Below are 22,735 nucleotides of genomic sequence, written 5' to 3'. Positions count from 1 at the left end.
CATTACCTTGTTTACTTTGAAAAGTTTATCACCTATGTTACCTATTGCATTAAGTTGATTTATTCGAATGTTACCTACTTGATGCATTGCCTACCTTGTTAATTGTTTACCATCCTTGAAGATGTTTTCTTTTACAAAGGTGTAGAATGCTTAGTATGCCTTATGGTAGGCTTTCAAAGTAAAAGTTTCGGTACAATCAAAGATGGCATACTGGCCAAAGAAAGAAAGAAGGTAGAATGAACTAGAGACTAGTCGGGTGACTTATCTTGAATGTTGGGTAATGTTGCCGACTATGTCGCTTAAAGGCCACTCATTGTGGATCTTCTGAACGAGACACTTTGTAGTACTAGTCACATACTCCGGTAAGCCTACTTCGGCTAATCCAATACTAAGACGAATGCCCATGCACTGGGAGTGGAGAGATGGCGGGAGTAGCGTGCACCCTCATGGCTGGAATGTGGCCGGATTTGAGGTGTGTTGTGCTCTCGGGTGGCGTGGAGATGGCTTAGTATAGGAGGATCCAGTAGCGAGGTTGATATATGCAAGATTAAGTTCTACATATGTCGTGTGATAAGGAATCCTTAGCTGGGACTTGAATCAATTTGAATTACCGGTGCTCCGCAGATATGGAGACTCAATTCATTACAGAAGCAATGTAGGACTGGTGAATTACTAAAATATGAGAAAAGAATGGAATGAGAAGGATTGGAATTTGGGAAATGTACTTTTAGTTGAGATATTGAACAAAAAGGACATAGGGGTAAAACTTGAAAATAGGATGAAGAATAATAAGCTTTTGGCAAAGAACTTTTGAATCTTGCTACATCCTTACCTTGTCCCAATACCTGCATCTTTAAAGTCTTTCACCCCCTGATACGTCGGGTTAGTCTTGTTGAGTACTTTTGTACTCAGGGTTTGTTAACCCTTGTTGCAGGTGAGTCGCATACGTAGGCTTGTTTTGGTCCCTGCTGCATGTCTGTGTTTGAAGTCAATGACGATGAGGAGTGATGAATGGCCTTTGGACAAGGCACTAGTTTGTATGATAAATAAAGTTAATGTAATATTATACTGCTACTATGGTTGTATGACACTTATGGTAATGTAAGTTTGAAAACAACTGGTTTGTAACCTATGTTACCTTAAGACTTCCGCTATCTTTTACTTTGATGTATATATTTGAATAAACTGTTGTAATCTGCAATGTCTGTGATTGGGATCCTGTTTGAAAAGAGAATCATGGATGATTCAGGTTTCCTGAGGACACCTGACAGACCTGTTAAGTTGTTGGGAACTCATGTACGCTATCCGAGGTCTGTTAAGACAACGATAGGTGCACATGGGCCCGATTTCTTAGGAGGTTCTGCCACACTCTACATTGTCAGCACTCTATGACCGGCATGTCATCTGCAGTACGCGCCATGCCCTATGTCAAGCTGTAGGAGCCCCCACGTCATGCATAGGGCCAAGCTCCTATAGCCTCAGAATCAGTGCACCCACGCCGTCGCATCTACCTAGCCTCGGCTCTCCACGCCGGTCAAACATATAGTGACCAGCATGCCTCCAATAGAAGAAGGCATGCATGCCACCACAGAAGTTCCCACGTCGCACAGGATCAGGCGTGACCGGCGCATCGCTCCAGTGCACCGAGGACAAGGTCGCTCCACCAACCATGCCACCACAGTGACGAGCTGTAGGGCTTGGACATACCGCCTCTTCTCACAAAACACCATGTAGCAAATACATGTACCGCCCCTATGCCTCCCTTCGACTATAAAAGGGAGTGACCAGGGCCACTTCTAGGGGGGAAAGAGACTCACACGTGCAAGCAATGCACAATGCTCTGTAACACACACGCTCCCTCACTACAAGAGATCAACATCTCAAGCAACCCACGCCACTCTACACAGAGACCTAGGACTAGCTCCCTCTCTCGCTCAGCTTATAAGCCCCTACTACAAGCACCTTGGTCCAAGGAATATAAGATCGCTCTCTCAGACTAGACATAGGGCACCTATTGCCTAAATCAGTTAAACCTTGTGTCTCTTTGCATCATCATCCGGGATTAGGGGTATGCAGTACACTTTCACTAGTCAATTGAGGACCCGCTGGACCAAAACACCGACAGTAGGAGTGCTCAGCCTCAGTCTTGGAGTGTTCAGCACCACTGCAAGACCTCTTGGCTCCGCTACGGGAGTGCTCGGCACCCATCCTAGAGTGGTCGCCACTGATACAGAACCTCCTAACATCACTCCTGACGTGCTCAGCATCCCTCTAGGAGTGCTTGGCATCCCTCCCTGATTGCTTGGCATCCCTCCCAAAGTGCTCGGCTCTGCCGCTGGAGTGCTCAACACCTCTTCCCTAGCGTCCCACCACTGTGGATGACCAGGTGCTCAACGACGAAGGTGCTAGTGAAGCCACCAGCTCCCCCCATGCTCGGACTGTTCCAGTCCCAAACCACCTTCCCGTCGAACACGATGTCGCGCGAGACAAGCACCTTGTCTCCGCGTGGGTCATAGAGCCAGTACGCCTTGGTACCCTCTACGTAGCCTAGGAACACCATTGGTGTGCTCCTATCCTCCAGCTTGGTGAGGATTGGCTTCGTCTTCCTAATGTGGCTGATGCAGTCGAATGTCCAGAGAAAGGACACGCTCGGCTTGCGCCCATACCAAGCTTCGAATGGCATCTTGCCTGTCAGGGCCTTGGTTGGAGCACAGTTGAGGATGAACACTGCCGTGGTCACCACCTCACCCCAGAACCTTGCTGGCATACCTTTGACCTTCATCATGGATCGAGCCATGCCGACCACCGTCTGGTTCCGCCTCTCCACCATGCCATTCTATTATGCGAGTATGGTGCGGTGTGGTGTCGCACCACACCCTGATCCACACAGTACGTAGTGAACTCCACCGAAGTGAATTCACCGCTGCGATTAGTCCTCAACACGTGGAGCTTCTTGCCGCTCTCAGCCTCCATGCACATCTTAAACTTCTTGATCGCCGCCACCGCTTCGTCCTTGCTCATCAGGAGTTGTGTTGGGTACCTTAGAACGGGGTACCTAAGCAAACATCAAATGGGTCACTAAAGTCCCATCTAAAAAATAAAGCCAGAAGGTAAGCCGTGGGCCCCTCACCTACCACGACCGGGCCCACTGGGTCCTCCTCCTCACCTCAAGCCTCGAGCAGGAGGTCTCAGCATCCTAACATAAACTCCGTCTCGCGCGAGGCTCCCTAGGGAAGGCCTCGGTAGGGAGCGCCGTCTCCACCTTGCCCAAGGCTCTCCACGGAAGGCCTCGGTAGGGGGTGCATTCTCCGTATCACGTGAGGCGTCTCGCGTGAGGCCTCAGCAAGGAGCCCGATCTCCGTCTCGCGCGAGGCCTCACTCTCTATCTCGCGTGAGGCCTCATTCTCCGTATCGCTCGAGGCCAGGTCATCAGCAACACCATCACCTCCCACCTCGACCGACCCTCCATACAGCGCATCATGTCTCATTAATGCTTCAACCACTCCTGCAATCTTAGTCGGACGATGGCTCAATGCCACAGAATGGCCGACAGGACCCAAGGTCGCATCAGCGCCATACTGGCCGGGACAGGGCACGGCGGGGATTACCGGCCACTGTGTCCTAACACTGTGTCCACGATCAGCGCCATACCGGCCGGGACAGGGCACGGTAGGGATTACCGGCCACTATGTCCTAACGCTGTGTCCACAATTAGCACCATATCGGCTGGGATAGGGTACGGCAGGGATTACCGGCCACTGTGTCCTAACGCGGTGCCCATGATCAGGCGCCCACTAGAGGCCTCGGCACTGCACACCAAGGTCTCGGCTATCTTAGGGTTCGTGCCCGCCGAGACCCTCCACTGCGGTGCGGCTTCGGCGCCGATCAAGCCTCGGCCTCACGCACAGTCCGTCCATAGTGGTCTGCACGTCCACCGCCGCACCCACTCCGAGGCTATCCCAGGGCTCCCATGACGCATAGGATCAGATGGGACAGCCACGCCGCCCCAGTGCTCCAAGGACGGACCACTCTAATGACCACGCCGCCAGAGGAATAGACCACAGGGCTCAGACACGCCGCCCCTGTTGGCACGACGCCGCATAGTAATACATGTACTATCCTTGTCCTCCCTTCAACTATAAAAGGAGAGGAATTGGGCCATTTAGAAAAGGGGGGAGAACACCTTGTAACACACACACGCGCGCACATCCCTACCGCCTGAGAGCAACGCCTCAAGCAGCCCGCATGACACCCTGCCGAGACCTAGGACCAGCTCCCTCTCTCCCTTAGCTTGTAACCCCCTACTATGAGCACTTCGGTGCAAGGAATACAAGATCGACCTCTTAGACTAGACGTAGGTCCCCAATTGCCTGAACCAGTATAAACCTTGTGTCTCTTTGCATCACCATCCGAAATCGGGAGCACACAGAACAAATTCACTGGTTGGTTGAGGACCCCCTGGTCCAAAACACCGACAGTTGGCATGCCAGGTAGGGGCCTCTGCATGTCAGTTTTGTCATCCTAGCAGGTTTCGGATGGCAGACCCCGTATGACCATTGTGTCTTGGCACCGTGGTTTGGTTCGGGAGCCTCGAGTTCATGTCTCTAGGGCATGAGTACGACATGGTACTCCTCACTCCTTGAGCCCCACCATCCGATGATGAAGTCACACCCCAGCAGCCCAGGCATAGGCGGCGCCCGGGCGGCTGCTCTCTCCACGCTCACCAAGCACGACACGAACAAGGCCACCCCGACGCTACGCGAATCTGGGGCGGCACGCCACCCCCACCGATATCCTACGACCAGCTGTTGGCACAGGGTCCCTAGCTAGGGACCTGTCTAGCCTGAGCTTGGACAAAGGAAAGTCGCCTGTGACACACGGCGATGCCTAGTCGTCAAGCTCCGCTCCACCACTCCTTGAAGAACCGACCTCGGTGAGGCAGAATCTGGCGATGGCACCATCCCCATACCCCTTTGGGTTGAGAAATGCCGCCGCCTCTTATGCCTACGCTTACACTGCCGCTCACAAGCATCCCTCGGAACACCGCCAGCGCTTTGCTCTCAACCTAAGCATCCATGCCAACTCCTCGGATGAGAATGAGGCATGGCCCGAAGTGGATTTCTTCGGACTCAACGACCCTAGGGCTTTGCGCCAGTTCTTGGCTGCAAGCAACTACTGCTTCAGCTACTCTGACTCCGACGACGAAGGCACCTACGACCCCACTTGCGAGTGTTTTCACGTCAGGCTCGGGATGCCGAGGGTGGGCGAAGAGGATGAGGGGGCAGGTAGCCGTTCCCTGCTTCACCCAGGCACAGGCGCCATCACACCTCCACGCGTCGTCCTACCGGCCGCACAAAATGAGAACATCGCTCTTGCGTGACCTCAGCGCCCAGACCTAGAATAGCTCCATGAGCTCTAGGCCAAAGTCAAACAAGACCAACTCCTTCTGCAGCAGCTTCGAGACTCTCTCAAACAGGAACAGCAAGGTCGCGGCGAAGGTGGGGGAGCCCAACGGAGGGCCCGCGATGTGCATCATCGCATCTATGACGACTAAGGGAGTGAGCAACCCCCAGTCTTCAATCACGCTAGCCAGAACATCACGGCTGCGGCAATGCTAGTCTGCGTAATGCCCGAGCCTTCTACCATGGAGAGGCGGTGGGTCCGTGGCGAGCTCCAGGATCTCCTAGAGACCGCCGTGGTTCAGCAGGTTGAGAGTTCCACCTCCTGATGACACGGGGGAGCCTCAAACCTGCCCATGGCACCGCCTCGGCAGTACAGGGAAGCCCCAGCTCATCCTGAGCCCGACCGAGTGCTGATAGCCCACAGGGCTCCTGTGCTTCTGGACCGCCTCGGCAATTGACGTGAGGTACAGGGAGACCATGAGGTGGTTAGTAGGCGACGATGCCACGACAACGAGGGGCCCACTCGGGGCTACCACCCACATCGAGATGGTTGCTACGACAGCAGGGAGGACCGCAGTCCTTCCCCTGAACTGCCAGGCCCTCGGGTCTTCAGCAGGGCCATCCGCGCTGCTCTTTTCCCCGCCCAGTTTCGGCAACCAGCCAATCTCATGAAGTAAAGCGGCGAGACCAACCCTGAACTCTGGCTTGCTGATTACCGCCTGGCCTGCCAGCTAGGTGGTGTGGACGATGACCTGCTCATCATCCACAAACTCCCCTTGCTCTTATTAGACTCAGCGTGAGCCTGGCTCGAGCACTTTCCTCCCTCGCAAATCCATGACTAGCGCAACTTGGTTAGAGTCTTTGTCGGGAACTTCCAGGGCACATACGTGTGCCCTGGGAACTCCTGGGATCTTAAGAGCTATTGCTAGAAGCCAGACGAGTCTCTCCGAGACTTCATCCGGCACTTCTCCAAACAGTGCACCGAGTTGCCCAGTGTCGGCGACTCAAAGATCGTCTAGGCTTATCTCTCTGGCACCACTTGTCAGGACTTGGTTCGAGAGTTAGGTCAAAACATGCCACGCTCTGCTGCCGTGCTCCTCAACATCACCACCAGCTTTGCCTCGGGTGAAGAGGCTATTGGAGCCATCTTCCCCAACACCAGGGGTAAGCGGAGGGATGAGGCCCCCGAGGCCTCAGCCTCCCACCTCCCCAAGAGAAAGAAAAAGGGGCGCCTAGGGAAGCAGGAGGTCCTGGAGGCTGATCTGGTCATGGCCGTAGAATGCAAGAACCCCCAAGGCTTCAAAGGCCCTTGGCCCTTCGACGACATGCTCAAGAAGCCCTGCCCTTACCACCAGGGTCTGGTCAAGCACGCTCTCGAGGATTGCACCATGCTGCGGTGTTACTACACCAGGCTCGGGCTCCTCGACGACGACGCCAAGCAGAAGGGCGCCGGTGACCGGGACGAGGACAAGGACGACAGGTTTCCCGAGGTATGCAATGCCTTCATGATCTTCGGTGGGCCCTCAGCATGCCTTATGGCGCGGCAGCGCAAGAGGGAGCGCCGAGAAGTCTTCTCGATCAAGGTGGCCACCCCCTAGTACCTCGACTAGTCTCGAGAGGCGATCACCTTCGATCGAGATGACCACCTTGACCATGTTCCGAATCCCGAGCAGTACCCACTGGTTGTCGACCTGATCATCGGCAACACCCGACTCTCCAAGGTGTTGATGGATGGAGGCAGCGGCCTCAACATCCTCTACGCCAACACCCTAGAGCTCTTGGAGATCGACCGATCGAGGCTCCGAGGCGACATCGCACCCTTCCACGGCATCATGCCAGGGAAGCGCACGCGACCCCTCGGGCACATCGACCTTCCTGTCTGCTTCGGCACCCCCTCCAACTACCGCAAGGAAGTCCTCACCTTCGAGGTAGTCAGGTTCGGGGGAGCCTACCATGCCATTTTGGGGCAGCCATGCTACGCCAAGTTTGTTGCAGTGCCCAACTATACCTACCTCAAGCTCAAGATGCCAGGCCCTAGCGGTGTCATCACGATTGAGTCCACGTACGAACATGCATACGACTATGACGTTGAATGCGTCGAATACGCCGAGGCCCTTACGGAGGCTGAGACCCTCATCGCCCACCTTAACCAACTCAGTGGCGAGGTGCCTGACTCCAAGCGTCGTGCAGGGGTGTTCGAGCCTACAGAAACCATCAAACTCATCCTGGTCGACCCCGCCTGCCCTGACGACCGAGCGCTGAGGATCAGCGCCACCCTCGACATCAAATAAGAAGCTGTGCTCATCGACTTTCTTCGTGCGAACGCCGACATATTCGCATGGAGTCCCTCGGACATGCTAGGCATACCAAGGGAGGTCATCGAGCATGCCCTGGACATCCAGGCCGGATCTAGACCCGCGAGGCAACGCCTGCGCCGCTTCGACGAGGAAAAGCGTAGAGCCATCGGTGAGGAGATACAGAAACTCTTGGTGGCCGGGTTCATCAAGGAAGTGTCCCACCCAGAGTGGTTGGCTAACCCCGTGTTAGTCAAGAAAAAAAATGGGAAATAGAGGATGTGTGTAGACTACACCGGTTTGAACAAAGCCTGCCCAAAGGTCCCCTTCCCATTACCTCGAATCGATCAAATCGTTGATTCCACTGCAGGGTGCGAGACCCTGTCTTTCCTTGATGCGTACTCCAGTTACCATCAAATCAAGATGAAAGAGTCCGACCAGCTCACGACTCCTTTCATCACACCATTCGGCATGTACTGCTATGTGATGATGCCCTTCGGCCTCAGAAACGTAGGTGCCATGTACCAGCGGTGTATGACCTAGGTCTTTGGCGACAACATCAGGCAGACCGTCGAGGCCTACGTAGATGACATCATGGTCAAAACTAGAAAGGCTGAGGATCTCGTTGATGACTTGAGGATAACCTTCAAATGCCTTAGAGAGAAGGGCATCAAGCTCAATCTCGAGAAGTGTGTGTTCGGGGTCCCCCGAGGCATGCTCTTGGGATTCATAGTCTTAGAACGTGGCATTGAAGCCAACCCAGAGAAGGTCTTGGCCATAACCGGCATGGGACCAATCAGGGACCTCAAGAGAGTACAGAGGGTCATGGGATGCCTTGCGGCCCTGAGCCGCTTCATCTCGTGCCTCAGCGAAAAAGGTTTGCCTCTGTACCGACTCTTGAGAAAATCCGAGCGTTTTTCTTGGACTCCCGAGGCCGAAGAAGCCCTCGACAGACTCAAAGCACTGCTCATGAATCCTCCCATCCTGATACCCCTGGCCATGGACGAGACCCTCTTACTCTACGTCACCGCAATGACCCAAGTGGTCAGCGCTGTCGTAGTGGTAGAGAGGCAGGAAGAGGGGCATACTCTGCCCACCCAACGACCAATTTATTTCATCAGCGAGGTGCTCTCCGAGACTAAAGCACGCTACCCCCACATCCAGAAGCTGGTCTATGCCGTGGTCCTAGCCCGGCGCAAACTGCATCACTACTTCGAGTCGCACCCAGTGACTGTGGTATCATCTTCCCCCTAGGCGAAATAGTTCATAACCGGGAGGCCTCGGGCAGGATAGCCAAATGGGTTGTCGAGCTTATGGGGGAAACCTTGACCTTTGCCCCTCGAAAGGCGATCAAGTCTCAGGTCTTGGCCGATTTCGTGGTTGAATGGACAGATACCCAACTGCCACCCACTCAAATTCAGACGGAGTGCTGGACCCTGTACTTCGATGGATCCCTGATGAAGACTGGGGCAGGCGTGGGTCTACTCTTCATTTCGCCCCTCAGAGTACACATGCGCTACATGGTGCGGCTCCACTTCACCGCCTCCAACAACGTGGCCAAATATGAGGCCCTCATCAATGGCTTACAAGTCGCCATCGAACTTGGGGCACGGCGCCTCGACATCTGAGGCAACTCGTGGCTCATCATAGATCAAGTGATGAAGGAGTCAAACTGCCTCGACCCCAAAATGGAGGCTTACTGCAAGTTGGTATGATGCCTAGAAGACAAGTTTGACGGTCTTGAGCTAAATCACGTCGCACGGAAGTACAACGAGGCCACCGACGAGCTGGCAAAGATGGCCTCGGCACGTGCCATGGTCCCCCCAAACGTCTTCGCTAGAGACCTCCACAAACCTTCCATTGGATACACCTCAGCAACAGAGGAGGGCCCACCTATGGAACCCACGGCGAAGCTCGACGCCCCCTCTGCTGCCAAGACCCCCTCGACCAAGCATGAGGTCATGGAAGTCAATGCTGAGCCTCCACAGACTGATCAGGACACAGATTAGCGAGTCCCATTCCTCGATTGGCTTGATCAGGGGGAGCTTCCTGACGATAGAACCGAAGCACGACGGCTTGCGCGGCGAGCCAAGACCTATGCCCTCTACAACGACGAATTGTACAGGCGAAGTCCCTTAGGCGTCCTCCAACGGTGTATCAGTTCCGAAGTGGGCCAAGCCCTACTTTGGGACTTACACGCAGGCGCCTGTGGGCACCATGCGGTGCCTCAGACGCTCGTAGGGAACGCTTTCCGCCAGGGGTTCTACTGGCCGATGGCAGTCACCGACGCTACCAAGCTGGTACGCTCCTGTGAAGGATGCTAGTACTATGCGCGGCAGACACATCTCCTGGCCCTGGCCCTGCAAACCATCCCCATCACGTGGCCATTCATCGTGTGGGGGCTCGACATGGTCGGGCCTCTACAAAAGGCCCCCGGGGGCTTCACCCATCTATTGGTATCAATCGACAAGTTCTCCAAATGGATCGAGGCTCATCCGATCAATCGAATCAAATCCAAGCAGGCAGTGTTGTTCTTCACTGACATCATCCATAGGTTTGGGGTCCCCAACACCATCATCACCGACAACGAGACACAATTCACCGGCAAAAGGTTCCTGACGTTTTGCGATGACCACCACATCCGTGTGGCCTGGTCAGCCATAGGACACCCAAGGACCAACGGCCAAGTAGAGCGTGCCAACGGCATGATCCTACAAGGCCTCAAGCCAAGGATTCACAACCGGTTGAAAAAGTTTGGCAAGAAATGGCTCGCTGAGCTCCCGTCGGTCATCTGGAGCCTAAGGAACAATCCGAGCCGAGCCACGGGATTCACGCCTTTCTTCCTAGTCTATGGGGCCGAGGCCATCCTCCCCACCGACTTGGAATATGGTTCCCCGAGGCTGCAAGCCTATAACGAACAAAGTAACCGCACCACCCGAGAGGACGCCCTTGATCAACTGGAGGAAGCCCGAGATGTTGCGCTACTACACTCGGCCAAATACCAACAGAGCCTGCGGCGCTATTAGGCCCGACACGTCCGAGGCCGAAACTTGAAGGTAGGCGACCTGGTGTTGCGGCTAGCATAGAGCAACAAGGGTCGCCACAAGCTGACCCCGCCATGGGAAGGACCGTACATCATTGCCCAAGTGCTGAAGCCTGGGACCTACAAACTGGCCAACGAGAAGGGCGAAGTCTTCACCAACGCTTGGAACATAGAATAGCTACATCGCTTTTATCCCTAAATTTCCAAGCATTGTATATATCGTTTCTCGAAATACAATTAAAAAGCGTTCTTTAGTTGGTCTAACTTTTTGAGAAACCCCCCGAGCCCATCGTAGGCCTCGGCAATACAGTAACACGGCAAGGGAAACTCGGTTCTACCTCGGCAGAACCAAGCCTCCCTCAGGGGCTAGATAGGGGACCCCCCTAGGCGTCCCCTAGGTCCCATGCACCATTCTTTAGTTGTTTTTCACAAAAATTCCTACGCCAAGTCCCTAGCAGGCTCTGACAAATCAGTTGTAAAAACCCCTCGGACCAAGGTCTATTTCCTAAGCAAGAGGCCGGTAGAGTCGCGAGACGGCCTACGCCTCTGGGCTACGGCACTCCCTCACTACCTCTCGCTCAAGGGACGGCTTAGGCCCCAAGGGGGTGTTTTGCAAACGAAATCTGATCAGGAGCGACAGAGGGTAGAGGCTCGGAAACATAAGAAAAACAACTAAGAAACACAAGTACTTCAAAAGTAAAGGCCTCGACGGCCACAAGCGTTACGATACAAAAAATAACCCCTATTCTATTTTTACATAGCCCCCGGGGCCCAGATCAAGGCTCAGGGCCTTCAGCACCGGTAGATGGTAGGGGAGGAACCACCTCCTCTTCGAAGAGCGTCGCCAGCGCCGTGCCAGGGCCTTCCGCCGCCTCCATCAGCTTCGCGACCACTGCGTCGGCCTCCTCGTCATCATCAGGCAGAACATAGCCATCACTGATGGCCAGGAGGTCGACGCCAAGGTAGTGAGAGGAGATGACGGCCAGCGCCCGCTTAACACCCGTGTGCAGTGCCCCTCGGAGCCGCTCGCGCATCTGGCTACTCAGCGCAATCAAGCGGCTCCCAAGGGAGCTACCTGACTAAACCCCCTCGACCTCCAAGGCCTCGCAGGCGGAAAGGGCAGCACGCTTTAGCGCCTCGTGCTCCCCGATCTCGGTCTCGAGCACCGTCTGCACCACGCTGGAAGCCTCGACGGCTCGAATGATCTCTGCCTCTGACTCTGCACCGTGGAAAATGGAATGATGTCGAGCGAGAGAAAGGACAACCTAAGTTAGGGATGGAAGCCCATGGAACTCACCCTTGGCCTTCAGCTCCCAGCGATGGGTCTCGGCTTGACAGGCCTCGGCCTTCTCCTTCAACCGCTAGGCCTCGAACCTAGAAGCCTCGGCTGCCCTAGAAGCTTCACTTCCTAGCTCTGCGTCATACAAGGAAGTTAGGGAGCAAACATAAGGAAAAGGAAACAAAACAAGGGGACTGGAACTCACCCTCGACCGCCCCCTTCAAAACCACAGCCTCGATTTGCGAGGCCTCAACTACAGCAAGGGCCTCATTCAGAGCACCTTTTGTCAGCCGGTGCACACTCTCCTCTGACCCCAGCTGCCTAGCGAGGGCCTTGCCCGAGGCCGTCGCTTCTTTGGCCCGGGACCTAAAGGCATCCCGATCGCTGACCGCACAGGTAAGCTCCTCCTCTAGCTCCTTGACCCGCGCCACCAAAGGGGCGAGCTGCGTCTGGGCTGTGGCCGCCTCAACCTTCGCGTCGGCACAGTGAAGGCCGAGAAAAGAACGACGTCGCGCGAGAAAGGAAAACACGAACCTGGGCGACTCCGGGCTACCCGATAATAGCTCACCAGAAGTGCCACCGCTCGTGCCCATCGAGGGTAGCGAGGCACATTCCACCCCTCCTTCCGAGCGAAAAGGAAGCGCGAGGGTCGCACAAAAAGTCAGGGGAACCCCCGATGGCCTTCTCATTTTATGCAGAGGCTAGGAGGCTCTTCCTACAACCTTGCCGAGGCCCAGCGACCCCAGCTCGCACTCAAAGGGGCTTGGCAAAACAAACCCTCCTTCCAAGTGAAAAGGAAGCATGAGGGTCGTACAAAAAGACAGGGGAGTTCCTGATGGTCCTCTCACCCTGTGCAGAGGCTAGGGGGCTCTTCCTGCAAATACGCTGAGACCCCACAACTCAGGCTCGTGCCCAAAAGGGGCCTCGACAAACAAACCCTCACGCGCGAGGGGCGTATAAAAAGTCAGGGGAACTCTCGACGGCCCTCTCGCTTCGCGCAGAAGGCTAGGGGCTCTTCCTGCAACCTTGCTGAGACCAGAATGGGCTCGGCAAACAAACCCTCCATCCGAACGAAAAGGATATGTGAGGGGCAGATGAAAAAGTCAGGGGACCCTCGACCGCCCTCTTGCTCTAGACGGAGGCTCGGGGGCTCCTCTTGCACCCAAAGACCAAGACAAACGGTCCAAGCCCACGCTAGAGGTTTCATTACAAAACACGATAAAGGGCACCGAGCCCGTTACGGTCCAGGGGTTCGAAGGCTGGGCCTCCGAGAGGTTTCGACAGCCACCCCAGGGCAACAGAGTCAGGGACGACTTCGGGGCAAGCCTACGAATGGCCTAGGCCTAAGTGAACAGTCGCTCAGGGCATCCTAAGTCGTGTCCAAGACCGGTAGGGAAGTATCTGAATGGGATCCCACCGTAGGGAGGCACTGAGCCACCGAGGCCCAGCGAACGGCCTCGGCACCCACTAGAGAAACCCTCTGGTACTATTGGAGTGCGTCTCTGGACTGCTAGCCATCCCCTAGCGAATGGGGCTTGAGCCTCCACTCGGACTACCCGATAACAGCTCACCGGAAGTGTCCACGCTCGTGCCCATCGAGGGTAGCCTAGCACATTCCACCCCTCCTTCCGAGCAAAAGGAAGCATGAGGGTCATACCCAAAGTTAGGGGGGCCCCTGGCGAACCTCTTGCTCCGTGCGGAGGCTAGAAGGCTTTCTCCTGCAGCCTCACCGAGACCCCCGCAACCCGAACTTGCGCTTATGGGCTCGGCAAATGCAATAAGAACTACTCGCTCAAACGCAAAAATGGAGAAAGCCCCTGGAGGAGTAACTTCACTCCTCCAGGGGCTCGGGGGCTACACCCAGCGGGTGCGCTCACGTGCACCCACCAGAACCTCAAAAAACAAACCTTAATTCCTACGGAGCAGGTATAACCCCAGCCGCGGCAAACCCTCAGGCAGAGTGCACGCACTCCCCCCGAGGCTCGGGGGCTACTGTCGGGTACCTTAGAATGGGGTACCCCAAGCAAACATCAAATGGGTCGCTAAAGTCCCATCTAAAAAATAAAGCTAGAAGGTAAGCCGTGGGCCCCTCATCTACCACGACCGGGCCCACTAGGTCCTCCTCCTCACCTCGAGCCTCGAGCAGGAGGTCTTGGCATCCTGACATAAACTCCGTCTCGCACGAGGCTCCCTAGGGAAGGCCTCAGTAGGGAGCGCCATCTCCGCCTTGCCCGAGGCTCTCCACGGAAGGCCTCAGTAGGGGGTGCATTCTCTGTATCGCATGAGGCGTCTCGCGCGAGGCCTCGACAAGGAGCCCGATCTCCGTCTCGTGTGAGGCCTCACTCTCCGTCTCACGCGAGGCCTCATTCTCTGTATCGCTCGAGGCTAGGTCGTCACCAGCACCATCACCCCTCGCCTCGACTGACCCTCCAGACAACGTGTCATGTCTCATTAATGCTTCAACCACTCCCGCAATCTCAGCCGGACGATGGCTCAACGCCACGGAATGGCTGACGGGACCCGAGGTCACATCAGCGCCATACCGGCCGGGACAGGGCACGGCGGGGATTACCGGCCACTGTGTCCTAACGCTGTGTCCACGATCAGCGCCATACCGGCCGGGACAGGGCACGGTGGGGATTACCGACCACTGTGTCCTAACGCTGTGTCCACGATCAGCACCATACCGGCTAGGACAGGGTACAGTGGGGATTATCGGCCACTGTGTCCTAACGCTGTGCCCATGATCAGCCGCCCACTAGAGGCCTCGGCACTGCACACCAAGGTCTCGGCTATCTTGGGGTTCGTGCCTGCCGAGACCCTCCACTGCGGTGCGGCTTTGGCGCCGATCAAGCCTCGGCCTCACGCACAGTCCATCCATAGTGGTCTGCACGTCTGCCGCCGCACCCACTCCGAGGCTGTCCCGGGGCTCCCACGACACACAGGATCGGATGGGACGGCCACGCTGCCCCAGTGCTCTAAGGACGGACCACTCTGATGACCACGCCGCCATAGGAACAGACCACAGGGCTCGGACACGCCGCCCCTGTTGGCACGACGCTGCATAGTAATACATGTACTGTCCTTGTCCTCCCTTCAACTATAAAAGGAGAGGACTTGGGCCATTTAGAAAAGGGGGAGAACACCTTGTAACGCACACACACGTGCACATCCCTGCCACCTAAGAGCAATGCCTCAAGCGGCCCACACGACACCCTCCCTCTCTCCCTTAGCTTGTAACCCCCTACTACGAGCACTTCGGTGCAAGGAATACAAGATCGACCTCTCAGACTAGACGTAGGGCCTCGATTGCCTGAACCAGTATAAACCTTGTGTCTCTTTGGATCACCATCCAGAATTGGGAGCATGCAGAACAAATTCACTGGTTGGTTGAGGACCCCCCGGTCCAAAACACCGACAAGTTGCAACCACATGTAGCGATTGCAATCATCCACGAGCAGGAGGAAGTACCACTGACCCCATTTGTAGCTAGCGTGATCGGTCTACAGAGGTCACCGTGGACGAGCTTGAGAGCGTCCTTCGCGCGATACTTGGCCGCCTTTGGAAATGGTGAAAGGTCCTAATATGGCTAGAGGGGGGGTGAATAGCCTATTTAAAAATCTACAAATCAACTAGAGCAATATGATTAGTATGACAAATAGCGAAATGCAAACTTACTCTAGCTCTACAAGGGTTGCAAGCCACCTATCCAAAAATTCTAGTTGCAATGATTACTAGGCACACAACTTGCAATGTTACTACTCACTAAGAGCTTTCAATCTTGCTACTCTAAAGAGCTCCACTAGATGAACTTAAAATAACAAAACAAGCTCTCAATTCTAATTACACTAAAGAGCTTGCCACAACTAGTTTGCAGGAATATAAATGAGTGAGTAGGGTGATTATATCACCGTGTAGAGGAGTGAACCAATCACAAGGTGAATATTAAATCAATCACCTAGAGAATACCAAATGGCAAGAGACAACCAATTTTCTCATGAGGTTCATGTGCTTGCCAACTCGCTACGTCCCCGTTGTGTCGACCAACAATTGGTGGTTCAACGGCTAAGAGGTGTTGCACAAACCTTGTCCACACAATTTGGACACCGCAAGAACCTACTCACAAGTGAGGTAACTCAATGACACAAGCAATCCACTAGAGTTACCTTTCAGCGCTTCGCGGGGGAAGGTACAAATCCCCTCACAATCACCGGAGATGGCCATGAACTATCACCGACTCATGCCAATCCTCCTCCATTGTACCAAGCCGTCTAGGTGGTGGCAACCACCAAGAGCAACAAGTGAATCCCATAGCAAAACACAAACACCAAGTGCCTCTAGATGCAATCACTCAAGCAATGCACTTGGATTCTCTCCCAATCTCACAATGATGATGAAACAATGATGGAGATGAGTGGGAGGGCTTTGGCTAAGCTCACAAGGTTGCTATGTCAATGCAAATGGCCAAGAGAGTGAGTTTGAGCCAGCCATGGGCTTAAATAGAAGCCCCCATGAAATAGAGCCGTTGTACCCCTTCACTGGGCACAACAGGGGATGACCAGATGCTCCGGTCAGTTCGACTGGACGCAGGACCCCAGCGTCCGGTCACCTGATGCTTGCCACGTGTCATCGGCTACAAACACCGATTGCTCGATCTCAACGGTCAAGTGATGACCGGACACGTTAGTTAGAAAGTGACCGGACGTAGGACCCCAGTGTCCGGTTGTTTCTAGTAAGGTTCCAAACACGAAATTTCACGACCAGGCGCGTTTGGTCATGCTCGACCGGACTCACCCGGCGTCCGATCACTCAACATTTCCTCTGTGCGCCTCACGTCAGCGTATGTCAGCACTGACCGAATGCACCCTACAACTCTGTAAACCCCTGTCTTTTCTGTATAGGGCGCCGGTAGCACCGTCGGACTGTCCGCACACTACGGGTGGACACTCCGCCAGTGAAGTTTCTAACCCTAGCTCAAATGTGCCAACCACCAAGTGTATCACCTTGTGCACATGTGTTAGCATATTTTCACAAGCATTTTCAAGGGTGTTAGCACTCCACTAGATCTTAAATGCATATGCAATGAGTTAGAACATCTAGTGGCACTTTGATAACCACATTTCAATACGAGTTTCACCCCTCTTAATAGTACGACTATTTAACCTAAATGTGATCACACTCGCTAAGTGTCTTGATCACTGAAATAAAATGGCTCCTACTATTTATACCTTTGCCTTGAGCCTTTTGTTTTTCTCTTTCTTCTTTTCAAGTTCAAGCATTTGATCATCACCATACCATCACCATTGTCATGATCTTCGCCATTGTTTCATCACTTGGAGTAGTGCTACCTATCTCATAATCACTTTGATAAACTAGATTAGCACTTAGGGTTTCATCAATTAACCAAAATAAACTAGAGCTTTCAAATGGTAGCCTCCTCTGCTTCCCGACCAGGCAGCTGTCACACAGCTCGCCTCCATAATTGATGTGGGGTAGCCCTCGGACCATCTTCTCGAGCTGACCAAGCGGGTCGAAGCTGAGATGTCCGTACCAGGCATGCCACAGCCACGGTTCCTCGGTGTGCCTTGCAGCCAGGCACACCGGCTGCTCTACCTTTAGGTCAAGTAGGTATAACCGGTTCTAGGACCTTTTCACCTTAGCGAGAAGTCGCTTCTCCTGGTCCCTGATCCTAAAGACTCCGTCCTTGATCAGTACCTTGCTACTGCGCTCATCTAGCTGACCAATGCTGGAACGCAGTTGCGGGATGTAATATACATCTGTTAGCATGCGGTGCTCCCTGTTCTGGTACCTGAAGATGATGGTGCCGCACCCTTGGATTGCCACCCTTGAGCCGTCACCAAACTTCACCGTACTGGTAACATCATCGTCGAGCTCGGAGAAGACTGCCTTGGAGCCCGTCATGTGGTTGCTGGCACTAGAGTCCAGATACCACTACTGCACCTAGTCGGCGCCCACACGTCCGAGGTGGACTTGGGCGCGCGGTTCATCGAGGTTGACAGCCTTCAGGGCCTTCCCAAGTCCTTCCACCGTCGTCGCCTCTTCCTTCTCCTCGGCCTCGATGTCATGTAGTGCACAGAACGTCGCTATCAGGATAGTGGCCTCATCATCATCATCAGCTTGCGCTAGACGTGCCTCAACCTTCTTCTCCTACTTGTGATTTAGGCACTCCCGTGCCCAATGGCCCGTCTTCCCGCAGCGTCGGCAGGCGTTGGGGTTGACCTGCTTCTTCTTATCCAAAGAAGCCTTGCTGCGGCGCTTGCCATCGCCACCATGGCTAGAGGGTGCTACCTTTCTAGAGTACCTCTGAGCAGCCCACCCGTCTTCTGTCAGCAGCAGTTTGCCGCTGTCCTTCATCGGTGTCGCCTGCTCCATGCGCTCTTCCACCACCCGCAGATGGCCTGTCACATCCTCAATGGTGAGGGTGGACAAGTCTAGAATCGTGTCTATAGAGAGAGCGATCTGGATGTACTTTGCCGACACGGAGTGAAGGTACTTGGAGATCGCCTCCTCTTCATCGTTGGTGACACCGTGGCTCTTCAGTTTGCTGATGAGCATCTGCAGGTGGAGGGAGAAGTTCTCCACCGTTTCACCATCCTTGAACTTGAGGTTAGTGTACTCCTGCTTCAGAAGCTGGGCCATCGCCTTCTTTGCGCGGTCGGAACCGACGCACATCGCCGCAATAGCCTCCCACGCCTCCTTAGCCGAGCTCTTCGCCCCCAATGGCTCCCTGTACTCCGCCGATACAGCAGCGAAGATAGCCTCCAACGCTGACATATCATCTTCCATATTGTCGGTGCCCTTGTCAACAACATCCTAGAGCCGTCGGGCTCTGAGCTTGACCTTCATGGTCACCGACCACTCTCTATAGTTGGTGCGAGTCAGTGTCGGCCAACTGGTGCCGCTGACCTCCCGCACCGTGCGAACAATGACCTCCGGTCGTGGTTGGGCAACCACAGCAGTGCCACTGCTGTCGTCCATTTTCGAACCGTTCGTCATCGCCAGCGGTTAGTCCGGCGACGACGCTTGTATGGCTCCGATACTCCTTGTTAGCCCACAGGATCACCGGTTCAGGTGAGTTGACCACTCACCAGTCTTGCCGACCACGGCTGAGCGTGACAGAGGCTATCCGACCACACACACTACGGCTCGAGGTAGAAGAAGAGGGAGAATAGAGCATACACACACAGTACAAGTACCAGCGTTGGCCGGAACCCTGTATAGGAGATGGCAAAACTGAACTCTCTTTGTTGAGTTACAGTAGCAAACTATATATACAACTCTATCCATCTAGTCCTATTACAGCTGTCCTACTGCAATAGTGACTAGATAACATAGCAGGACTGACTTCTGCGCCTGTCTCTGCATGTGGCTACAGTTCGGTAGGTGAGCCGTTCGACGCCTGCCTCTACAGCGGCTACAGTACCACAACATGGGGCTAATTCGGCGCCGCATTCCCTTGTTGTGTGTTCACATCGGGAAGCAGTAGATTATCTAACACAGGGCTGGGTCTGATAACTTCTCTGACATCAGTGACAGGCACTCTGAATCTGGTTCTATGCAGTCTGTTGATGATATCCTATTTCATAGGGGGGTTATGGGACTTCCGAAGCTCTCTATTGGTGCAATGGGTCAGAATTCTGCTGGCCCTGAGCTTGTTTGCTTTGGCTATACTGATTCAGAAGAGAGATTAAGTGATATATCAGATAGTTGCCTTTCCATGGGTACAGAGACAGATGTTTCAGTAAGCAGTACAGCTGAGTTGACACGCTTCCAGGAGCAGGAAAGCACATCTAGCACTAAGAAAGAACAAGAGAGTGCACCAAAAACTCCAAATGATCGGTTGTAAGTGCTCTCATCTTTTAACAGTGAAAATTCATACAAATACAATTTATGGTTTCATGATATAAATATGTTTCCCTAGGACTATCATTTCTTTTCAATCCAAGTTACAAATGATTAGTAACATTTAGTGGAAGCATTCATGTTATCAGATCAGGTCACTGGGTGCCGATAGTGGCTAGCTCTGTGTGTTTGGTTGGCCTTTTGTTTTAATTACTTTTATTTATTTATTTATAAGCACATTTTCTTCATCATACAGGTCTAAGGTGGCCACCCGAGTCCAGAAGACAACAGCACCCAAACCAGCTCAAACTTCCTTGTGGCCTAAACTAAGAGATCCTCCAGCTCTTAGATCCCCAAGTAAGCTAAATTGCAAGTCCATTTTTCTTTGTACTCACTAAGCTGAATTTCTGCTTCTGCATGTGCATATTTAAGGCATTTTTTTCTGACAAAAACCATATGTATGGCTATAGTGCAGCTGCTGAAATTTTACCATTATGCCAGAGTATAACCTGAATATATAAAAAAGGAATAAAAAGTTTCCATGATTCGGTTAAAAACACGTGTATGTGATGTAGTTATGAGATATGTGGCACGCCACTGAATTATGCTGGAGGATCTATTTGCATTTAATTTTGTATGATATGATACTGAATAGACCATCATTCGGAGCAGAATTCCCTTGAAAGTAAGTTAAACACTATATTTAGCCAACTAAAAAGACGAAACAAACAAATTTCTTTTCTTTAATATTATAGGTATAAATTTTCCCATAAGTTTTCACTTCAACCTTGAAAATAGACGAATTCAGTGTCGGTATTTTTTTTTTTGAAAGGCAGAAAAAGGATAAAGCTAGTAAGCTAAAACAGGTGTTACCATGACCTTTGGTTACTAGTTACTCCAAACTTGACGTGTTACCAATGGGAACCTGTACCTGTAGCAATGAGCTAAGACAGTTACCAACTGATGAATTATGGGTACATATACATTACCCACCATCTGCACTGCCAATGGCTTAGTTTCAAATGAACTGATTATTGAATTACACCTACCACTTAATTTATATTGCTATTTTTGTTATCTAAATAATAAGTGAAATTTGAGTCAGATAAGTTTTCAAGACATGATATGCATTATCACAAATATATAAACTAATATAAATATTTCGTTCGGTTTTTTTTTTTTTTTTTTTGCCGTGTCTGCAGGGAGAATCACAGCAACACAAACAATACCTGCACCAAGAACGTCCAGTACTTCGAAACGATGGACATAAGTCATGTTTGATCAACATGTTCTAACACTAGTTTATGTTTTTGTACAGCACAATCGGAAAGTAATTCATGTCAATTGATGAACTTTATACATCAGTTTATTCTGTCAGGAAAAAAATGCCAGTTTGTTTTCTATTTCCTTTTGAAGATAGATTATATGATGTAAAATTTCTTTGTACATACACGATGTTCAAAAAGTTTGCTGATTGCTGGATAGAAGTGGTACTTCTCTGTATATAGTTAATAGAATCAACAAGTCTGTCTTAATTGTTATAAACGAAAACACACACAAAAAAAAAAGAAAAAGTCTACTTGAGCCGTTAACTATTGATTGGTGTCTACTTCATCACATCACCTATAAAACAGGTATTTGCTTGGGAGTGACCGTGCATCGTCCGTCAGCCGGTTCTAACTCTCGTCGGTGCTGGCCATCGAAGCCCAGAGTCCCTCGTGGGGAGGGTTTGTCAGAGACGAGGCGATTTCTCCATGCGCGCCCTTAACGCTGGCGCTTGGTGTAGTCCTTTGATATTCCTCCGTCGTCACGCTGGCAGTGGAGTCAATGCGCACCGAGCCACGGTGATCCAAAGGCGGGACGGCCGTGGCGCTTTTTTTTTTCTCTTATCTGGGCACAGTTGTAGCATCTGTTCGACGCACGCCCACTCAACACAGACACACTACTCACACCACCCGTATACAAACAAACATATAGCTACACTTAGATCACCGAAATCCACTGATTTCGTAAGCGAGAGGGACGCGGGTCCTCGAGTCCCATGCAACTTCGTCGTGTGCGTGCGCGTGGGTGGCATCAGCGATCCGTTGCTCTGATTGGGCATGGTAAAGTTGAAGGGGGATTGCTAGCGCCCTGATGGACGCCCACGTCTAGACGTCGGTGTCAGCATCATGTTTTCCGCACCTACACCCCGGTTCGCCCATGCACGGCCCGCACCACCCAAACCGCACCGCCGTCCACCCGACCTACAACACACAAAGACCGCTCATGCCTCGTACGCTTTCTACGCGCATGCAGGCAGGGACCTTCTGCGCTTGCTCGGCGGTGCCCCAGCAACTGCAACAGGCGGCTGCGACAGGTGGTCCCAGGTGAAACACTTGCAACATACGTTCGAAATAGTTGAAACACTTGCAACATATGTCTGAAACACTTGCAAAACGCCCAAATACACTTGAAAACCACGACAAACATATGCAACATCTAGATCTATTTTTCCAACATATAGATAAAACACTTGCAACATACGTATGAAACACATGAAACCCTTGAAACATATGCTTGCAATATATATGTTATGCAATATCCAGATATACTTCTGCAACATTCAGATAAAACACTTAAAAAATACATCTGAAACAACTAAAACACATGAAACATATACTTTCAACATTCGTATATAGCCATTACAACATAGGCAATATCCAGATGAAACATTTGAAAACATACTTCTGGAACACTTGAAAACACTTGAAACATGGCATCATCGGCGGCCATAGCCTACCTGGTGGTGAACTATGGTAGCTAGCAAGCGGTGCTCGGGTGTAGTGGAGAGGGAGGATGGCGGCAGGCAAGC

At 52.7% G+C, this 22,735-nt stretch overlaps 1 pseudogene; it reads left to right on the top strand.

The window, feature by feature from the left end:
* The window catches only part of LOC136526170 (kinesin-like protein KIN-14M), a 108,486-nt pseudogene extending 87,266 nt beyond the window's left edge, over positions 1-21,220 (top strand).
* Positions 21,221-22,735: the final 1,515 nt, after the last annotated feature.

The sequence above is a fragment of the Miscanthus floridulus genome, chromosome 19 (genome assembly GCF_019320115.1).
Source record: "Miscanthus floridulus cultivar M001 chromosome 19, ASM1932011v1, whole genome shotgun sequence".
Classification (NCBI taxonomy): domain Eukaryota; kingdom Viridiplantae; phylum Streptophyta; class Magnoliopsida; order Poales; family Poaceae; genus Miscanthus; species Miscanthus floridulus.
The sequence above is the reverse complement of the archived record's forward strand: the minus strand, read 5'-3'. Positions and strand labels throughout refer to the sequence as shown.